This window comes from Pleurodeles waltl, chromosome 6 (genome assembly GCF_031143425.1).
Source record: "Pleurodeles waltl isolate 20211129_DDA chromosome 6, aPleWal1.hap1.20221129, whole genome shotgun sequence".
In the NCBI taxonomy this organism is placed as follows: Eukaryota; Metazoa; Chordata; class Amphibia; order Caudata; family Salamandridae; genus Pleurodeles; species Pleurodeles waltl.
Genome location: NC_090445.1, coordinates 1,033,260,865 through 1,033,280,443, shown reverse-complemented (window position 1 = coordinate 1,033,280,443; position 19,579 = coordinate 1,033,260,865). Strand labels below are relative to the sequence as shown.

Sequence of the window (19,579 nt, the reverse complement as noted above, 5' to 3'; positions counted from 1 at the left end):
TGGTTTGCGTCAAAAATAACCCCGCACGGGCGGTGTGCGTCGAAAGTAACCCTGCACGGCTGTGTGCGTCGAAAACAACTCGGCACGGCGGTGCGTGTTGAAAAAGCCAGCCACACGACGATCCGAAAGTCCTGCGGCGCAGGGTGCGATCTCTCAGCCTCCGTCAGCGATGCTGCGCGTCGTTTCTCCTGCTCCGGGCGTCGGTTTTTCGGTCGCGTTTCCTGCGGCGTCGTTTCTCAGCTGCGGAACCGGCGTCGCGTCGTTTTCTCAGCCGCGATCGGATTCGCGTCGATCTTTTCTCCGCACGGCGCTCGGTGCGTGTATTTTTGTCCTTAGGCTGCCAGCCTCTCCTTTCAGGGTCCCAGGAACTGGAAGGGCACCACAGAGCAGAGTAGGGGTCTCTCCAGAGACTCCAGGTGCTGGCAGGAAGAAGTCTTTGCTATCCCTGAGACTTCAACAACAGGAGGCAAGCTCTACATCAAGCCCTTGGAGATTTCTTCTTCAAGATGGAAGGCACACAAAGTCCAGTCTTTGCCCTCTTACTCTGGCAGAAGCAGCACTGCAGGAAAGCTCCACAAAGCACAGTCACAGGCACGGCAGCACTTTTTCCTCAGCTATCAGCTCTTCTCCAGGCAGAGGTTCCTCTTGGTTCCAGAAGTGTTTCTAAAGTTTGTAAGTTTGGGTGCCCTTCTTATACCCATTTTAGTCTTTGAAGTCACCTTTCTTCAAAGGGGACTCACACCTTCTTGTGAAATCCTGCCTTGCCCAGGCAAGGCCTCAGACACACACCAGGGGGCTGGAGACAGCATTGTCAGAGGCAGGCACAGTCCTTTCAGATGAGAGTGACCACTCCACCCCTCCCTCCTAGCAGAGATAGCTAATCAGGAAATGCAGATCACACCCCAGCTCCCTTTGTGTCACTGTCTGGTGTGAGGTGAAAAACAACCCAACTGTCAAACTGACCCAGACAGGGAATCCACAAACAAGGCAGAGTCACAGAATGGTTTAAGCAAGAAAATGCTCACTTTCTAAAAGTGGCATTTCCACACGCACAATCTTAAAATCAACTTTACTAAAAGATGTATTTTTAAATTGTGAGTTCAAGGATCCCAAACTCCACATGTCCATCTACTCTCTAGGGGAATCTACACTTTAATCATATTTAAAGGTAGCCCCCATATTATCCTATGAGAGAGAGACAGACCTCGCAACAGTGAAAACGAAATTGGCAGTATTTTCACTGTCAGGACATATAAACCACATTACTATATGTCCTACCTCATCCATACACTGCACCCTGCCCTTGGGGCTACCTAGGGCCTACCTTAGGGGTGCCTTACATGTAAGGAAAGGGAAGGTTTAGGCCTGGCAAGTGGGTACACTTGCCAAGTCGAATTTACAGTGTAAAAATACACATACAGACACTGCAGTGGCAGGTCTGAGACATGATTACAGAGCTACTTATGTGGGTGGCACAACCAGTGCTGCAGGCCCACTAGTAGCATTTGAGTTACAGGCCCTGGCACCTCTAGTGCACCTTACTAGGGACTTACTAGTAAATCAAATATGCCAATCATGGATAAACCACTTACATACAATTTAAACAGGAGAGCATATGCACTTTAGCACTGGTTAGCAGTGGTAAAGTGCTCAGAGTTGAAAAGCCAACAGCAACATGTCAGAAAAAAATAGGAGGCAGGAGGCGAAAAAAGACTGGGGATGACCCTGCATAAGCAAAAGTCCAACACCCACCATGTCCCTTCCACACTTACTAGAGAGTAGTATACTTATGTGTGCTGAGGTCTGTCACTGTGTTGGAGATCTAACAAAAAACTTATGAGTTACGGAGGTGGAGGTCTTCAGCCATACATTTACATTTTAGCATAACAGAGTAGTACTAAGGCAGCACTACTGCAAAAGGCAGTTTGTGAATCAGGCCTGAAGGTCATAGGCAACAGGACACTAATGGTAAGAGGCACGAGGGAAGCTCGTCACTGATGAATAACAGGGTTTCACCACCGCTAGACCATGTTTCGTTATGGGAACAAGAACTGAGCTAAGCTTGAGCACTCTGCTTTGCTTGGGGCACTACAGCACCCAAACCAGATGCATCCAGTAGTTTAGAAGAAGGCTTGCAGCCAATTTTAAGAATCAAACATGCAACCCCTGCAGAGTAAATAGCAAATGTTATAGGGAGGGTCATTCTTTGACAACGAAGCCCTTAATGTAACTGGGAAAGTTAAACATTTGCAAAGCTTTCACTGAATAATTGTTTCTCTTATTGTTGAAAACACGTTAACAATTTTTTGAACAGAAATTAATAAAACAATTACAGCTAAATAATGCATGCGTTGATAATTATGCATTATACCTTCCTCTTTTGCCATAATACCGTTAACTGTCACTATAACATACTTAGGGCCATATTTATACTTTTTGACGCAAAACTGCGCTAACGCAGTTTTGCGCCAAAAAAATTAGCGCCGGCTAACGCCATTCTGAAGCGCCATGCGGGCGCCGTATTTATTGAATGGCGTTAGCCGGCGTTAGCTGACCGGCGCTGCCTGGTGTGCGTGAAAAAAAACGACGTACACCAGGCAGCGCCGGCGTAGGGAAAAATGGCGTTTGGGCGTCCAAAAATGGGGCAAGTCAGGCTGAGGCAAAAAAATCGTCTTAACCCGATTTGCGCCATTTTCTTTGGGCGCCCAGACGCCATTAACATGACTCCTGTCTTAGCAAAGACAGGAGTCATGCCCCCTTGCCCAATGGCCATGCCCAGGGGACTTATGTCCCCTGGGCATGGTCATTGGGCATAGTGCCATGTAGGGGGGCACAAATCAGGCCCCCCTATGCCACAAATTTTTTTTTTTACAAAAATACTTACCACAACTTACATTTCCTTCCCTGGGATGGGTCCCTCCATCCTTGGGTGTCCTCCTGGGGTGGGCAAGGGTGGCAGGGGGTGTCCCTGGGGGCAGGGGAGGGTACCTCTGGGCTCATTCTGAGCCCACAGGTCCCTTAACGCCTGCCCTGACCCAGGCGTTAAAAAGAGGCGTAAATGCGGGGTTTTTTGCCCCGCCCACTCCCGGGCGTCATTTTTGCCCGGGAGTATAAATACCACGCACATGCCTGGGAGTCATTTTTTAAGACGGGAACGCCTACCTTGCATCTCATTAACGCAAGGAAGGTGTTCACGCCAAAAAATGACGCTAACCCCATGAACTTTGGCGCTAGACGCGTCTAACGCCAAAGTATAAATATGGAGTTAGTTTTGCGTCGAATTTGCGTCGAAAAAAACGACGCAAATTCGGCGCAAACTGAGTATAAATATGCCCCTTAACACCTACGAGATTTAAGTGCTATAGAAGAAATGACGAGTTATTTTGTGCATTCATTTTAAATCCAGTTAAGGCTGCTAGACAGTCTGGACTTTGTTCAATTACCTAAAGGCCATGGTGTCTGTGTGTGTTTGGAATATGTATTAAAATTATATTGTGTTTTAAAGCTGAACAGTTATGTGTTTAAGAACAAAATGGCAGCTATGCTTCAGGCTTGAGAACGGACTCAAAGAAAAGCAGATCTGTGTCACGCTTCATGGAGGCTCCCTAAGGTGGTGCATTACACCGAGCGATTCCTACAACAAAGTAGGCCGGCTTCTAACAGTATGTAGACAGAGAGAGTGAATTGCCTGAAGCAAAGAAGCAGTCTATTGCTTTCCGCACGAGACTACAAATATTCGACACGTGGAGCTGGATAAATGCGCGACAATTCGAAACTAGCTCAGTCTCGGCAGCAAATCAGACTAATTTAGTTACTGTAAAACAACGTGTGATGTGCACTGTAATGAAATGTGTCAAAACAAATGCTATGCAATCGATTACAGGGGCCCTTTTAAAAAGCAGTGTTATTTGGAACACTGCGATTTTCAATGTTCAGGCCGAAATTGAAAACAGCAAGCCGAAGTTCGCCCTGTACAGATGACAATGGCATTTAATGGACGTTTCCTAGAAAATGTGTTTCTCCACTAGGTAGCGCCGTAAAGCTGTTGACCTATCTCGCCCATCGGAAGCTGTGACCCAACGTTTTAACACAATAAACTTACGAAAAAAATTCGTTTCCCTATTACTGTCTGTAATGAGCTTAGACAAATAGGAATCTTTGCGTGCAAGATTATGTTCTAATGCAGAAAAAAAAACACTAACCCCAATTGAGACCAGCATGCACGTGTGCTCGTGGATGGAATTTATCAGCTGTTTTGCTCCAGAAGACATGACACCACAGTATAATTATAACATATGGTTTTGATATTATCTAGCTCTGTTGGATGTTTAGTCATTTTTATGTGCACAGTATGTGTGCACTCCTGTCCCGCTGACACAAACACAATTGTGATGACGCACTCTGTGTCGTCCCTGCTATTGTGTGCAATGATGTATGAAATTTTAGTTTACATCACGCTACCATTTAAAATACGCATGCAACAGATACACAACTTCCTTCATGATTAGTTTCAACTTGAAAGTTTAGTTTGTTGAAACTGATGGTTTACTATATAAGATAGATACTTTACCTTTGTGGTAATTAAATCAAGAACAGAGTTAATGAAGGAGTTCGAATTTTCCGATATGGTTGATATCAGGTCTTATATGGAATTACCCTCCTCCGGGCACTGAATCTGTCCTACAACAATTAACACATGTGACTATCGATTTAACTTTTTGATACACAAATAATTTATTGTGACTTGTGCTTGTCGTTTTTTGCATCCGTGGTGCACATAGTTCTGCAGTCACTTGCACTGTCATGTTATAAGAGCACTGGTGGTCTTATTCTATCAGTATCAGCTGAAGAGCCAAGGGTTACCAGGAACATCCATCTCCAGGTGTGAAGGTACTCATACCATCCTATATGTACAGAGGTGTATGTTACTCAATACTGTTAAGGGGGTGTGAGTCTACGATTTCCCCAGCAATATGGTGTGTCTGTTAGAAATGGGGTCTCTAGTTGGCATTGATTTGCACCCTGTCCAACTAGTGACCCTCACTTTAGTCAGGGTAAGGGAGTCACACACCCAAGATAACCCCTGCTCAACCCCTTGGTAGCTTGGTTCAACCAGTTAGGCTTATCTCAGAGGCAATGTGTAAAGTATGGGTACACACAGTAACACAGTGAAAACACTACACAATAATTCCACACCAGTTTAGAAATAAAGCCAATATTTATCTGAGTAAAACAAGACCAAAACAACAAAATTCCAACATACACAAGTAAAGGTACACATTTTCAAAAACTAAATGTAGTGTAGCACTTAGAAACACAATAGCTCCAACTGAGGCCAGCAAAACAGCTTGACAGAGTTTCTTCCAACTGTCCGGCACAACCTGCGAAGTCTTGTAGATCCTGGTTACAGTACCTTGGAAAACTATGAGGAAACAAAGATGTTGCACAGAGTCGCGGAGGTGAGGCGTCAGTTCCTTCTTTCTATCTGGGAGGTGAGGCATCCATTCCTTGCTGCTAGGCAGGGGAGGTAAGATGTCAATTCCTTATGGTTGCAGGGGAGGTGATGCAGCGTTGGCAGTGAGGAGTCGGTTCATTATGACAGGGCGGGGTCGATTAATCCAGCAGGTCAAGAAGCGAGGCGTAGACTTTGCGTTGTTGCAATCACACCACAAGGCCACAGGAGTTGCAGCTGAGTCAGGTGCCACAGATGTCAGTGACACAGCACTCCGGACTCGTGCTGTGGTGAGATTTTGGAGGCACTTCAGCAGCATATGGTCTGCCTTGTAGACCGTGGCCATTTCACTCAGCAGGGACCACAGCTCTGGTGCAGGCAGCAGTGTGGGGTCAAAGAGCAGCACTGGTTCTGAACTTGTTCTGAATGTCAATTCATTAGGTACTTCCTTGATGCACCAGACCTTACTCGCAAGGGCCCAGGAACTGGATTTGGAACCACTTGGCACGTCAGGACTCTCAGCAAGAGAACCTATGTGCTGGCAGGTGAAGTCATTGGTGTCCCTGAGATTTCTTAATAGGAGGCAAGGTCAGTCCAAGCCCTTGGAGAACCTTTGGAAAGCAGAATGTAGAAAGCAAACTCCAGTCCTTTCACTTCCAGGACAGAAGCAGTAAGCAGCAGACCAGCACAACAAGGCAAGAGTGGCAGTCCCTCCTACAGTTTCCAGATCTTCTTTCTGGCAGAATATCTTCAGTCCAGAAGAGTGCTAACTATGTGGTGTCAGAGGTCCAGAGCCTATTCCCATTTCTGTATTTGAAGTAGACAAGTTAGAAAGAGGAGTCTTTGTAGTGCACAAGTCCCTGCCTTCCTCTGCTCTGGCCCCAGACAAACTCCATTGGGTTGGAGACTGCTTAGTGTGAGGACAGGCACAGCCCTATTCAGGTACAGCTCCCTTTGTGTGACTGTCTAAAGTGCATGCAAAAACAACTGACCTGTCGTCCTAACACAGATATGTATTCAGCAGACAGGCAGAGTCACAGAATGTTTAAACAAGAACATACCCACTTTCTAAAAGTGACATTTTCAAACTCACAATTCAAAAACCAACTTGACCAAAAGATGTACTTTGAATTTGTGAGTTCAGAGACCTCAAACTGCATATTTCAATCTGCTCCCAATGTAAAATTACATTGAAAAGATATTTCAAGGTAATCCCCATATTATCCTGTGGAAGAGATAGGCCTTGCCATAGTGAAAACTGAATTAAGAAATATTTCAATATCAGGACATGTAAAACACACCAGTATATGCCCTACCTTTCAAATACACTGCACCCTGCCCATGGGGCTGCCTTGAGCGTATTTTAGGAGTGAGGTACATGTAGTAAAAGTGAATGTTTGGGCCTGGCAAGTGGGTGCACTTGCAAGGTCAAAATGACAGTTTAGAACTGCACACACACTGGCAGGTCTAAGACAGGTTTATAGGTCTCCTCATATGGGTGGTATAGTGAGGCAGGCCCACTTCTAGTATTTGATTCACAAGCCCTCGGCACACATAGTGCACTCTATAAGGGACTTACTAGTAAATGAAATATGCCAGTCATGACTAAACCAATCACCTGCACAATTTGACAGGGAGCACTTGCACTTTAGCACTTGTCAGCAGTGGTAAAGTGCACAGAGTCCTAAAGCCAGCAAAAACGAAATGCAGCACACAGTCAAAAACAGGAGGTCGGAGGCAAAAAGTCTGGGAATAACCCTGCAAAAAGAGCCATTTCCAACTGCGACCAACTGAAACGGACAGAAGGAAGGTCCCTCCAACAGAAGTAGAGATATAAGTCTGAGATATAGGCAGTAGCTCTACAGTATCTGGAGAAGTTACATTCTGAGCAGCTTTAATATATTATCAGAAACATAAGACACGTGGGTGGTACAAACAGTGAGGCAGGCCCACTTCTAGCATTTGTTTCACAGGCCCTGGGCACACATAGTGCACTTTACTAGGAACTTACTAGTAAATGAAATATGCCAGTCATGGCTAAACTATTCACCTTTATAATTTGACAGGGAGCACTTGCACTTTAGCACTTGTCAGCAGTGGTAAAGTGCACAGAGTCCTAAAGCCAGCAAAAACAAAATGCAGCACACTGTCAAAACAGGAGGTGAGAGGTAAAAAGTCTGGGAATAGCCCTTCAAAAAGAGCCATTTCCAATTGCACCCAACTGAAAAGGACAGAAGGAAGATCCCTCCAGCAGAGGTAGAGAAATAGTCTGCGATATAGGCAGTGGTTCTATAGTATTTGGAGAAATGACTTTCTGAGCATCTTTAATATATTCTCAGAAACATAAGACACAACACAAATTAACACAGCAAATACCCGAATTGGAGTCATATTGTACGTATGATTGTGCCTGTAACTGAGTGTAAAGTGTACTGTTGACGTAGGGCAATATGTGAGTTTAGCTTTAACACAATGTGCATCTGAGGTGGGAAACACTTAGCCTGCTGGGAGGTTTGGAGCAGTTTTGTGTGCAAGATGGTGCCAGGAATTATATTTAAAGCTTGCTTTTGGTGCAGTACAGCTGTTCTCCCTAAGATCTACACAATAGAGGGTTGACCTGTGGAAAATAAGCATAAGGAGAGATAATGCCGTTTCCATTGTCTTAAATGCATAAACCCCACATCAGTCATTGATTATGTCAAGACATTGATTAAATGTGACATGAAAACAATTAACCTACTTTTGATGTTGTTCAAAAAAAGGAAGCCCCACATGCAGCACCAACCTACTAGGGAAGGGTGCCCAAGACCTTTGCTTTCGGTAAGCAGAGCTGCTCCATAACACCTCATCCCTCCCATGTCCATAACAGTGCTGGAAGTGTTCCATGAAGGCTTTGAGGTACAAAAAGTTGCATGTACAGAGTGTAGAAATTTGGGTGTAACAATGCTAGAGAGGAGCCGTGAGAGAGAGTCACTCCAAATGTTTTGCAGCTCTTATGATGACAGCCCAACAAACCTCAAAATTATCCTGGGAGCTCACTAACCTAACAGACATTCTGCATCAAGATTCCAGCTCAGACTGCTAAAGAGTCATCTACTATCTTCAATATTCAGTGCACCAGGTGAAGTATTCTAGAGCTTGGCATAAAATGATGCAGTTTGCGGTTAGTGCCCAACTCAACAAACTATGTTACCAAGTTTGTCCCTTGAAAGGCACAGTTTAAACCATGTTACTGCATAAAGGTATTGTCCGTTGAAATCCACAGTTTAAAAACTGTCTCCACAAAGAAGGCATTAATGCACAAGCTATTCTACATAGAATACATATATGAGGCCTAGTGTTAGTGCTCTCAAGCAGGCACATTAACCTTTAAGCGATTTTTGGAGAATTCTAACATATGACCCACATATACACAAAGTGACTCCAGCAAGTGCATGAATCTAAGGTGACCAGTCATCCAGGATCTTTTCCAGTCTACTTGACACATTTCAGTAAATATAAGATGCCAGGTTTTTTGGAGTGGGTGAACTAAAGACAGAGGGAGGCAAGGCCAATTTCCTATTAATATCTTTTTGTCTGTGTTTTCTGTGTTTTTGGAACGCTGACAATTTAATCTGTGCCTGTCGCTCAATGCAAATGTGTAGACCTGCCTATATATTTGTGAAATGTTCCAGTTCTTGGCTTTTAAAATCTGGTGATCCTGCATTAACCACTAAGTAATCCAGCAGTAACTTCCAGTGTGTTCGCTGCTCCTCAAAACCACTAGGGCATGCAGTAATTGTAGGAAAGTACCATCTTGCCTGGCATGTTACCCCCATTTTACCTGATATGTATGTTTCTTTTTGCCTATGTCACTGGGATCCTGCTAGCCAGGACCCCAGTGCTCATAAAGTGTGCCCTGTATGTGTTCCCTGTGTGGTGCCTAACTGTATCACTGAGGTTCTGCTAACCAGAACCTCAGTGTTTATGCTCTCTCTGCTTTTAAAATTGTCACTGCAGGCTAGTGTCCAATTTTATAATTCCCTAGTATATGGTACCTAGGTACCCACGGTATTGGGGTTCCTGGAGATCCCTATGGGCTGCAGCATTTCTTTTGCCACCCATAGGGAGCTCAGACAATTCTTACACAGGACTGCCACTGCAGCCTGAGTGAAACCCGAGTGAAATAGCGTCCACGGTATTTCACAGCCAATTTACACTGCACTTAAGTAACTTACAAGTCACCTATGTGTTAGTGAAGGTTAGGTGCAAAGTTACTTAGTGTGAGGGCACCCTGGCACTAGCCAAGGTGCCCCCACATTGTTCAGGGCACATTTCTCAGACTTGGTGAGTGCGGGACTCCATTACACATGTGAACTACATATAGGTCAATACCTATGTGTAGCTTCACAATGGTAACTCCGAACATGGCCATGTAACATGTCTAGAATCATGGAATTGTCACCCAGAATTGTCACCATTCTGGTATTGGGGTGACAATTCCATGCATCCCCGGGGCTCCAGCATGGACCCCGGGTACTGCCAAACTAGCTTTCTAGGGTTTTCTATGCAGCTACCGCTGCTGCCAACCCTCAGCTTTACTGCCAAATCTCACCTTTACTGTCTTTCTGGGGTATTAGGGCCACTTTTCAGGGTCTTGGGGTGGGGTATCTTGGACACCCTTAGTGTTTTCTTACACTCCCAGTGACCATCTACACACTACACAAGGCCTGGGGTCCATTCGTGGTTCGCATTCCACTTTTGGAGTATATGGTTTGTGTTGCCCCTAGGCCTATTTTCTACTATTGCATTCTATTGTGTTCTACAGTGTTTGCACTACTCTTCCAAGTGTTTTACTTACCTGATTTTGGTTTGTGTGTATATTTTGTGTATATTACTTACCTCCTAAGGGAGTATCTCCTCTGAGATACTTTTGGCATATTGTCATTAAAATAAAGTACCTTTTTTTTTGTAACTCTGAGTATTGCGTTTTCTTATCATATAGTGCTGTATGACATAAGTGGTATAGTAGGAGCTTTGCATGTCTCCTAGTTCAGCCTAAGCTGCTCTGCTATAGCTACCTCTATCAGCCTAAACTGCTAGAACAATTCTAATCTACCAATAAGTGATAACTGGACCTGACACAAGGTGTAAGTACCACTAGGTACCCACTATAAGCCAGGCCAGCCTCCTACAGTAATGCTGCCAAGTTTTCAGGTCATTCCATTTTGGGACTTATAGTTTTGTTAATTCTACTATAAAACCAGGACTACAAGTCCCAGAAAGCAAAGAAGAAAAACCTGTACAGTCCCAGCAGTGATATAACATGGCGTGATGACCTAACTGACTGTCACTTAGTTTGCAAGAAGCTGTTACCCAAGTTTAAGATTCAAGATACACCCCCCTTGAATCTACGCTACTCTACTTGTGTTAGATTAATCTGGACAAAACAGTTATTTTCCTACCTACCTCGATTAGTTCTATCTACTTACATTCCAACCTACTTTAGTTATTGATGTATGTAAAGAGGTACATGAGGACACTGAGCTATCCTATTAGCATGATTGCTAAACACACACAAAAATGTTTGGTGGGCCAGTACCCAGCAAATCCACATTTTCTCACATTTACCCAAAGCTTAAAGCACATTGTAAATGTGAGTCTCAATCTCCACAGAATTGGGAAATCTTGTGGAAAACACAGTAATTCCAAGTTCATGGAGATTACCTTAGGAAAGGCCAATTTCGGTGGTGGCATAATGGGAAGAATTCTAAATTCCGATCACCTGGTCTCTTGGCATTTGTTGAAAATGGCCCTTTCAGCAGGGTCATTCCCAAACTATTTGCATTCCTACTCCAATGTTTCGTGAATTTGTTTTTGTTGGTTTTTGGATTTTGGGAACTTTAGCACTGCTAATCAGTGCTAAAGTGCATGTGCTATTTTTCTAAAACATAGTAGCAATGGCTTATATATAGTTGGCATATTTAAATTACTTATAATCCCTAGTAAAGTGTACAACATGTGCCCAGGGCATGCTACTAGTGGACATGCAACATTGATCGTGTCACCCACTTAAGTAGCCCTTTAAACATGTCTCAGGCTAGCCAATGTAGAGCCTCTGTGTGCAGTTTCACTGCCATGATGGCTTTTCATTTAAAACCCCTCGCCAAGCCTTAAACCCCCCTTTTATTACACATTAAACAGGGTGCTGCATAAATAAAAGGCAGTGCATCAACGTTTTAGTTTTACACATCCTGGTAGTAAAAAGCATCCAAATTAGTTTTTCATTGCTCTGAGTCCTACCCCTCTCAAAGGATAACATTGGTGCCTCCTTAACACATTTATTAAGTATAATTCCTGATTTGAAGGCGGTGGATCTATCTTGTTTGGTATCTATGGAATTGTAATGTTAAATCCTCTTTAATGGTAACATTAAATTTACCTTTACAATTTAACAAATGACACTTTTGAAAGTTGGCATTTTTCTGCAGTTAGCCCTGTATGTCTGATGCCTGTATCCAATACATGTCTGGGGTGGGAGACAGCTGGGCCTTGTGCATTCCCTCTAGACTGCTACACACAGTGGAAGATTAGATGTGACCTGATTGGCCTTAATAGGCCATTATCTAGCTTGGTGGGGGCAGAGCTTAGCACCTCCCCCCTTACACCTGAATAGGATTGCCCTGTCCATCCACAATAGGGTCTAATAATCCTGCATTGTCACTCCAACCATCTTGGAGCCAGGCCAGGGGAGACAGGGCATCTGTGCACTTCAAAGGCCTACCTCAAGAAGTTTCCTCCAGCTTACAGAATCACAGCACCAAAGTATAAATAATGGACCTCAGACACCAGCACTTCAGTGCACTTCTGGACCTGTGGATACCCAGTCTGAAAAAAATAACTGCTGTGCTGCTGAAAGCTGGACTTCATTCTTTTCTTGACTCCTATTTTGCTGTGATGGCCTGTTTCTGCTGCCCTTTTGCCTGAGAGTGAGAAGGACTGGACCTGCATCTCTACCACCAAGAACCCAGACTGACTCCAAGTGCTAGCTGACTGGCCTCCTGTTTTCTGAAATCTCAGGGACACAAAAGAGTTCCAACTTACCTGGTACTGCAGCTGGATTCTGCCGTCTGTTCTGCCAAGTGGTACCACGCCAGTCCTGGAACCTGGAAGTGGGCTGAAGGTGATCTGCCTTGTGTGGTCCTCACCGGAACTGCTGTGAAGCCTTGGAAAGCAAAGCTGTGCAGACTGCACACCAGGATTTAAAGTACTGTGTTCAGTGGGCCTAAGTGGATCCCAGTATGGGGCCCGTACGCTGTCACGGTCAGACTGAACTCTCGACTTTGTGCTACCAGATAACCACAGTTGGTGCTTTTCACTTTTATGTGCAATTTTCACTTAAACCTTTAAAAACACATACCTTAGGATGTACTTTTTTTGTTTTGGTCTTGTTTTACTCAGATGAATAATCCATATCTTTCCAACCTGGTGTGGACTCCTTTTTGTGGTGTGTTCACTGTATTACTGTAATTTAAATGTTGCACAAATACTTTACACATTGCCTCTTAAGTTAAGACTGACTGCCCTCTACCAAGCTACCAGAGTATGAGAACAGGTTAATTCAAGGGAGTGTTACTGTCTTACCCTGACTAGGATTGTGGTCCGCACTTGGACAGGGTGCATAACTCTGCTAACTAGAGACCCCCTTTCTAATACCATTCATATCTGCCATACAAATAACCATGGAAGAAAAAGTAAAATCTTACTTTTATTAAGAAATTTAGTTTGACAGTAGAAATAAACTCCTGCCCTGGTGGCTCAGTTAGGAGAGGAAAAGAATGGGTTTAGAAAATTGTAAGAAACAATGGTCTATATTTGTTCTTCAGCTCTTTCATAATAAATACAATCTCACTGATTTTGATTAGACCTCCTGTCATTCTGTTTACAATGAAACATGCCAGGACAACCAGAGACTTTATTTTTAATTTTATTTTTGTTCTACTAAATCATACTTGTAACGTGTTTGGCCAATTAACACTGCAATGAGAGTCAAAAGCAATTCAAACAAGGGACATATTGAGGAATGGAATGGTTTGCATACTTGAACCCTTGTATATGACTTAGAACAGTTAGATAATCAATGCTCTTCTAAATCTCAGACTTCCTGGCTTAAGGCACACCCCCAAAGCATTTGTATTGTAGTTGATGTTTACAGCAGAGCTGGGAAGACCACCTTTCTCATCTCATCTAGTCATAGGAGAGAATTTGAACATTCTAAAAAAGTATATTATCACCTATTGAAGATTGCACTAGGTGAAAAGTGAATATTTGCTTCATTGGCAGTCAACATAGAGCTTCCATGTGTGGAGTGATGTGGTCATCCTTTTTAAACTGAGGCGGAGGCGGACAGCATAGGTTTAGGCAAGTTGCAGTATGTTCGCAGTCAGTCTCATATTGATTCCATTTAAGAAATCAACCTAAAATATTTACACTATGATGATACGCACAATCGTTGGAGGTTTCTTTATATTGACCGAGTCCCTCACAGATAGCTTTATTCCTGCATTCACCCTGCACTGCCTTTGTTTACCAAAAACACTTTCTGTATTTTAAGGTGAGCACAGTCATCAGAGTATATGTGGAAGACAATCTTGTATCTTCTAAAGATGTAGGCAGTGGGGCCTTTGAAGACACTGAAGAGTGATTTCAAAGAGAAGAATGTTGAGGCATTCCACATTAGATATTGTTAATGTAAGGAATTAAAAGACTATCTTTAAACCTGCAAGTGTGATCAGCTAGTAATTAATCAAATCATTTCAGCATTTGCTAATGTTGCAACAATGCCTATAAGTCATTCAGGAAATCTAGCAGCGATATCTAAGAAATGGAATAGCTCAAGAATAATATAGGTATACCTGTAACCCTGATTTGAATTCATTAGTGGCTTTTTCAATTGTTTAATAGAGTTTCAGTGACCAACACAAGCATTACATTGTTGGGAAAATCATTGCATTAGAAACATAGCTTCCAGGGCATTTACCCCACAGGGAAGGGACATACTTCTTTTAATGTTTACTAGTATCCTTAGGACTTCATTGGGCTTACTGAGAGGAGGGGGTGATGATGAGGTGTTTGATCATGGGGACCTATTCAGAGACAAGCTAAAAGGTCATGGGAATGGTAACCAGATGACTAGGGCCACTCCTTTCTCAAACGATTCAGGTATTGTAACCTGGATATCTGTCAATTATGAAAGCTGCTTGAATAAAATCAATGGACTGAGAAAACTGGAGCTATTTACAAGTGAGTAGTAGAATGTCCTGGTCACACAGCCATTCTAGGTGTACTCGGCAGTAGGCAATCTGAGCCCTCTTATTATTCACTGAGAATAGGAAGTAAAAGCTAAGTGGGTTTCATACCATGCTATTTTAAGCATATGGAATCCATGTCAGCAAACACCTTCTGCATGTAGACGTTCCATTGGCAATCAAAACAGGCATTGAGGTTGCCTAGGAGAATAGTGAAGTAATATAGGTTTGAGCTGGATCATGAGTCTCTGCAGACCGTGCACGTAAGAACATGTGAGATTGGAGGAGGGATGGTAGATTAGTGCAGCCAAAAGGAAAGAAGTAGGGCTGGTAGAACACATGAACACTACGTCCTCACATGAATCTTGGCTAAATAGTAGATACTTCATAGGGTAAGGGCATTCTAGTAAATCATTGCCATTCTTTCACCCACGTAGGTGATCCTGTTCCTGTGCAAAATGCTGTAATCTGGTAGTAGATGACCTATCGCTGATTATGTTTGTTAGGTTTTGGTGTTGATCAGGGGTAGAAATGGTTGCATAATTGTTCCTGGTCATCTTGGCAGTAGTTCATGAATAGGTTTCTATCTGTACGGTATACTCTGGTGTAGTTTTGTAGTTACACAATGTTTCTGGTTTATGTTTGAAGGACATAGAAAAGTCATAATCCATAGACAAATTGAGAGATCAAGGAATGAAAAGCTGTCAGTTTACCTAAGCAAATGGTTGATCGTTCAAAATGGAAATTGGAATTGGTACACAAAGTCATATGAAATATATAATCTCTAATATTTTTATCGGATTGTTTTAGAAATTAAAAGGTCACAGCTTGTTGACTCTAGAAGTCATGTCTTTGACATGCATATATTTGACTGGCTAGATTGGGTTACACGTTCCTACACTGAACCTCATTCATTAGAGAACAAAACTTTAATGCGTGCATGAGATTTGTAACTATTAAACATTCCACTTCCACAACAAAAACATTGGGTGGAAATAATGCCGAAGCAGCAGCACGGGATTCTCTTCAGTTTTGTGATTTGGATAATCTATTGTACTGTTACCCACACACTGCTTCTGGGTATATGCATTATAATGCTTTCAGCAGGCTTGTGGGAATATCCTGATTTCTTTTTTTCTTCTAGTCACCGAATATTGTTATCAAGTAGTGGGCCTCCCCATGTTCTCCTGTTTGATATCATAATGATGTCTCGAGTAGCAAGCTGTTTTAAAAAGTTCCAGTCGTCATTGCACTTCAAGAATTCTTCACGTTTTTCACTAACTTTTGTTTGAAATTAAATGATTTGTTTTTCTATCACATCCTGCCGCACATTCTCTTAATGTACTGTATGCATTTTATCCAAAGTTAAGTACATGCTTGTTAGCTTCTCTATCTTTGAACTCCAAATGCTTAAAGAAACCCTAATGCTTATACAAAACTCTGCCATGTTATCACTTTCTGTGTCAAAACTGGCTGTAATTATAATTGCTTAACTGATCTGCGGGACAGTAAGCGAGGTTTGACAAAAATCAATTATCAGCTATTCAGGACTTAAAAAGGTCAACTAATGAAGGCCTCTGCTACTGCTTTCATCAAGAGAAATGCTACCCTGGGTAATCGAAGGTTTTCGGCCATCTCAATTACACCGACTGCTGGAGACCTTAACAGGGTTTAATGAAAAGTAGGCACAATTTATTCTTTGGCTGAGTTTTATATTAATGGCGGCTTTCTTCCCATGCATTGTTCCTCTCTTCTCAGACTAGCTTAAATATATCACTGTAATTTTAATTTAAAATTTAATTAAAATGGAGAAAAAGTTGAAATATTTATTGTGTGTAATGGTGTCGCTTCTGTTTAACATCTTATGTTAGTGATGTCAAGGGGGAGTGTAGGAACATGCCTGTTTTTTACATGATCATTATTTGTGGTCTTATGCGACTGTTCTTTTACTCTGTACACTGAGACTCTTCTAATAATGACCAGGTGCATGTGTTTTGACCTTTAAAGCATGCTGAATTTAGTTATATATCCAACTGCCATATTTATCTTATCTTTAAGTTACTAGTACCCACAGCTTTTAAGTGAAATGCCACTAGTAGACGGCAATACCCATTGTGCCACCCACCACATTGACAGTGCAAACGTGACTATAGTCTTACAATTGTAGCCTGCCTTTAGCATTTCTTACTGCAGAACAACCTTTCAAAATAAATCACTGTGACAGATCAAAACCTTCAGGTTAAGTATTAATAATTCTCTCCTACATAAGCCTTATGAGCCCTATGTGAGGCTGCATGACATGCAGAAATGTAATGTTACACATGCCCATGGTATGATAAAGCACCGAACATTATTTTCATAGTAACATGGCTGGCTGTTTCGTTAGAAAACACTGTGCTACAATATTACATCTAATAATCATAATTTAATTTAGGAAACAGCTAGAAATATAATTCAATATCGATTAAGGAAAGGGTTCTCTCAGAACATTATCTTTTTAGAGCCTAAAGCATATGGAGGCCCATTTCCATGAGCTCCACCTGTAACGTGGCAGCTAAAAAGCCCCCTTAATGTGATGTAAATACTTTTTTCAGAGCAGGAAAAGGGCCTTAGTTGTTTATGTTCCTCTGGCATGATGGTCATCTGGGCTGTGCCCGAAATTTGATTAAAATCAAAGAGGCCTACACTGGTGCAGGCAAATGTTAGCTGATACATGGACAGGGCCCTTCGTTTTCCCCTGTCAGGCAGGCATCGATCCAAGTGGGGGAATATGCCTCTAGAACAGCTTTGAAGTGAGCACAGAGGAGGGTTGCTACACTTCTGGGGTAGACAAGTACACAGGTTGGCTCTGCACAAAGGTGAGACGGATTTCACCATCTTGTTTTGTATAAGAGAAGGGCACTGTGGGATTGTCTGAAGTAGTGCACAAAGCAACTGTTGCAAAGTGAGCAGGGTTAACCTTTGGAATATCTTCCCTATTATTCAGGGAAGGACAGGAGTCCTTTCTACCTACATGTTACTCCGAGGTTTAAATATGCCAAAACTGGTTACCTTCTTCAGAGCACTACTGGATCTGTGAATGACAGAAAAATAACTGTACTTTCTGCTGAGACATGTGAGGAGACCACAGGGGTTGGAACTATTCCCACTTGTACCCAGGACAAACAGGTGGACTCCAATGGTTAGTTGGCTGACCTGCTGTCCAACAACAGACACACAACAAACTGTAAGAAGTTATTTTCCTTAGAGTCCAGCTGTACAGTTTTAACTTGACCTGTCCTGGATCTTGCTGGTGGCTTCTAATGGAGTGAGTTATGACCTTCAAGTGCTTTTCCTGAGGTCCTGGGACCTTAGGTTGTGTCCAAGTTCACTCCTTCTAACATCCACAAAAACCTGGAAATTAGAACCTTTTTGCCTCAAATGACATCTTGATGACCAAGACAAACTTTCCAAGTCAATACGACAATGGTGCATTGCGTTGTTTCTGGGCCAAAAAGTTTGATTGCTCCCAGTCAGAGCTATTCCCCAGCAGCACATCTATTACATCAGGACCTCTCAGAGAGGGTACCCAGCCTCTTGGACCCCTCTTTGGCTACAGCTTGTAGTCTTGCTCCACTGGAGCAACCCAAGTTCAGAAAAACAGACTAAGTCAGAGCATAGAAATCTGCGCCCCCCCCCCAAAAAAAAGCCCAAATTGTTTGGTCAGTGACGGACCTTCTTTGAGTGCAAATTTTTCATTTTTCCTGCTCAGAGCTTTCCTGTAAGGAAGTCAACGCCTTCAATTAGACCTCGTCGGACAGGACACACCCTGCTGCAGTGTATCACTGAGGATTTCTGACTTCCATTTCGGAGACAAAGTCTAAAGGTAAACTTCTGACCAGGTTGAACCTGGGTCCTGTCTCTGACCCATGCTCCATTGCAGTCAGCCTTAATTTGCTCCTACACACCGGTCAAGGGCGACTATATGACAGCAGCTTGTGCTAATGCTTTTTGGTGCTTTTTGTCTTTAAAACTTTTTTCCACTTGATCCCTATTATCCCTATTTATTCCTTGTCTGACACACCCTGCTGCATTGTATCAATGAGGATTTCTGACTTCCATTTCAGAGACACAGTCCAAGTTAAAACTTCTGACCAGGTGAAACTTGGTTCCTGTCTCTGACCCATGCTCCATTGCAGTCAGCCTTAATTTGCTCCTACACACCGGTCAAGGATGACTATATGACTGCAGCCAATGCTAATTCTTTTTGGTGCTATTTGTCTTTAAAACTTTTTAAAATGAAGGTCTCCAGTTCCCTTTTTTTGTATTTTTGTGTCATTTTGTTTCACAATTTAGTCTCTATTTTAATAAATTGGAGGAGTATTTTTATTCTGTTGTGTTTTTGAGGATTTAAAGTACAGATAAATAACCAAGATCATATTACCCAGATTAAAACAATCAAAGGGTGACCATGGATCAATAGAGTAGGAATAATGCTGTGTTATCTAGTGCAAGAGAGAGAGAGATGGCCTTTCCTACTACCTGGTTGTATAGTAAAAGACAGTCAATCCTGGGCTGCAGTGAGGCCCTCACATCTCTGGGCCCCCGTGCCATTGCACTTGCCTCACAATTGATACCTATGCCCTTGAAATGGAGGCATGCAGGAAAGAGAAGCATTTTTAACTCACTAAAGCAGGAATGGCTCAGCCCCACTGAGAGGGTATATCTTTCAGGAAGGACATTAAAGCCTTACTTATAAGTGGTCATGTCTTGGTTGCGTGGTTTATTGTACCTGGTAAATACTGATACCGTGGGGTACATTATTTAGCATATTTAATCAATAGAACCTATTATGGGTTTG

At 42.7% G+C, this 19,579-nt stretch overlaps 1 protein-coding gene across 3 annotated transcripts in view; it reads right to left on the bottom strand.

The window, feature by feature from the left end:
• AJAP1 (adherens junctions associated protein 1) overlaps window positions 1-19,579 on the bottom strand; it is a 994,606-nt gene that overhangs the window by 247,246 nt on the left and 727,781 nt on the right. The window lies entirely within an intron of this gene.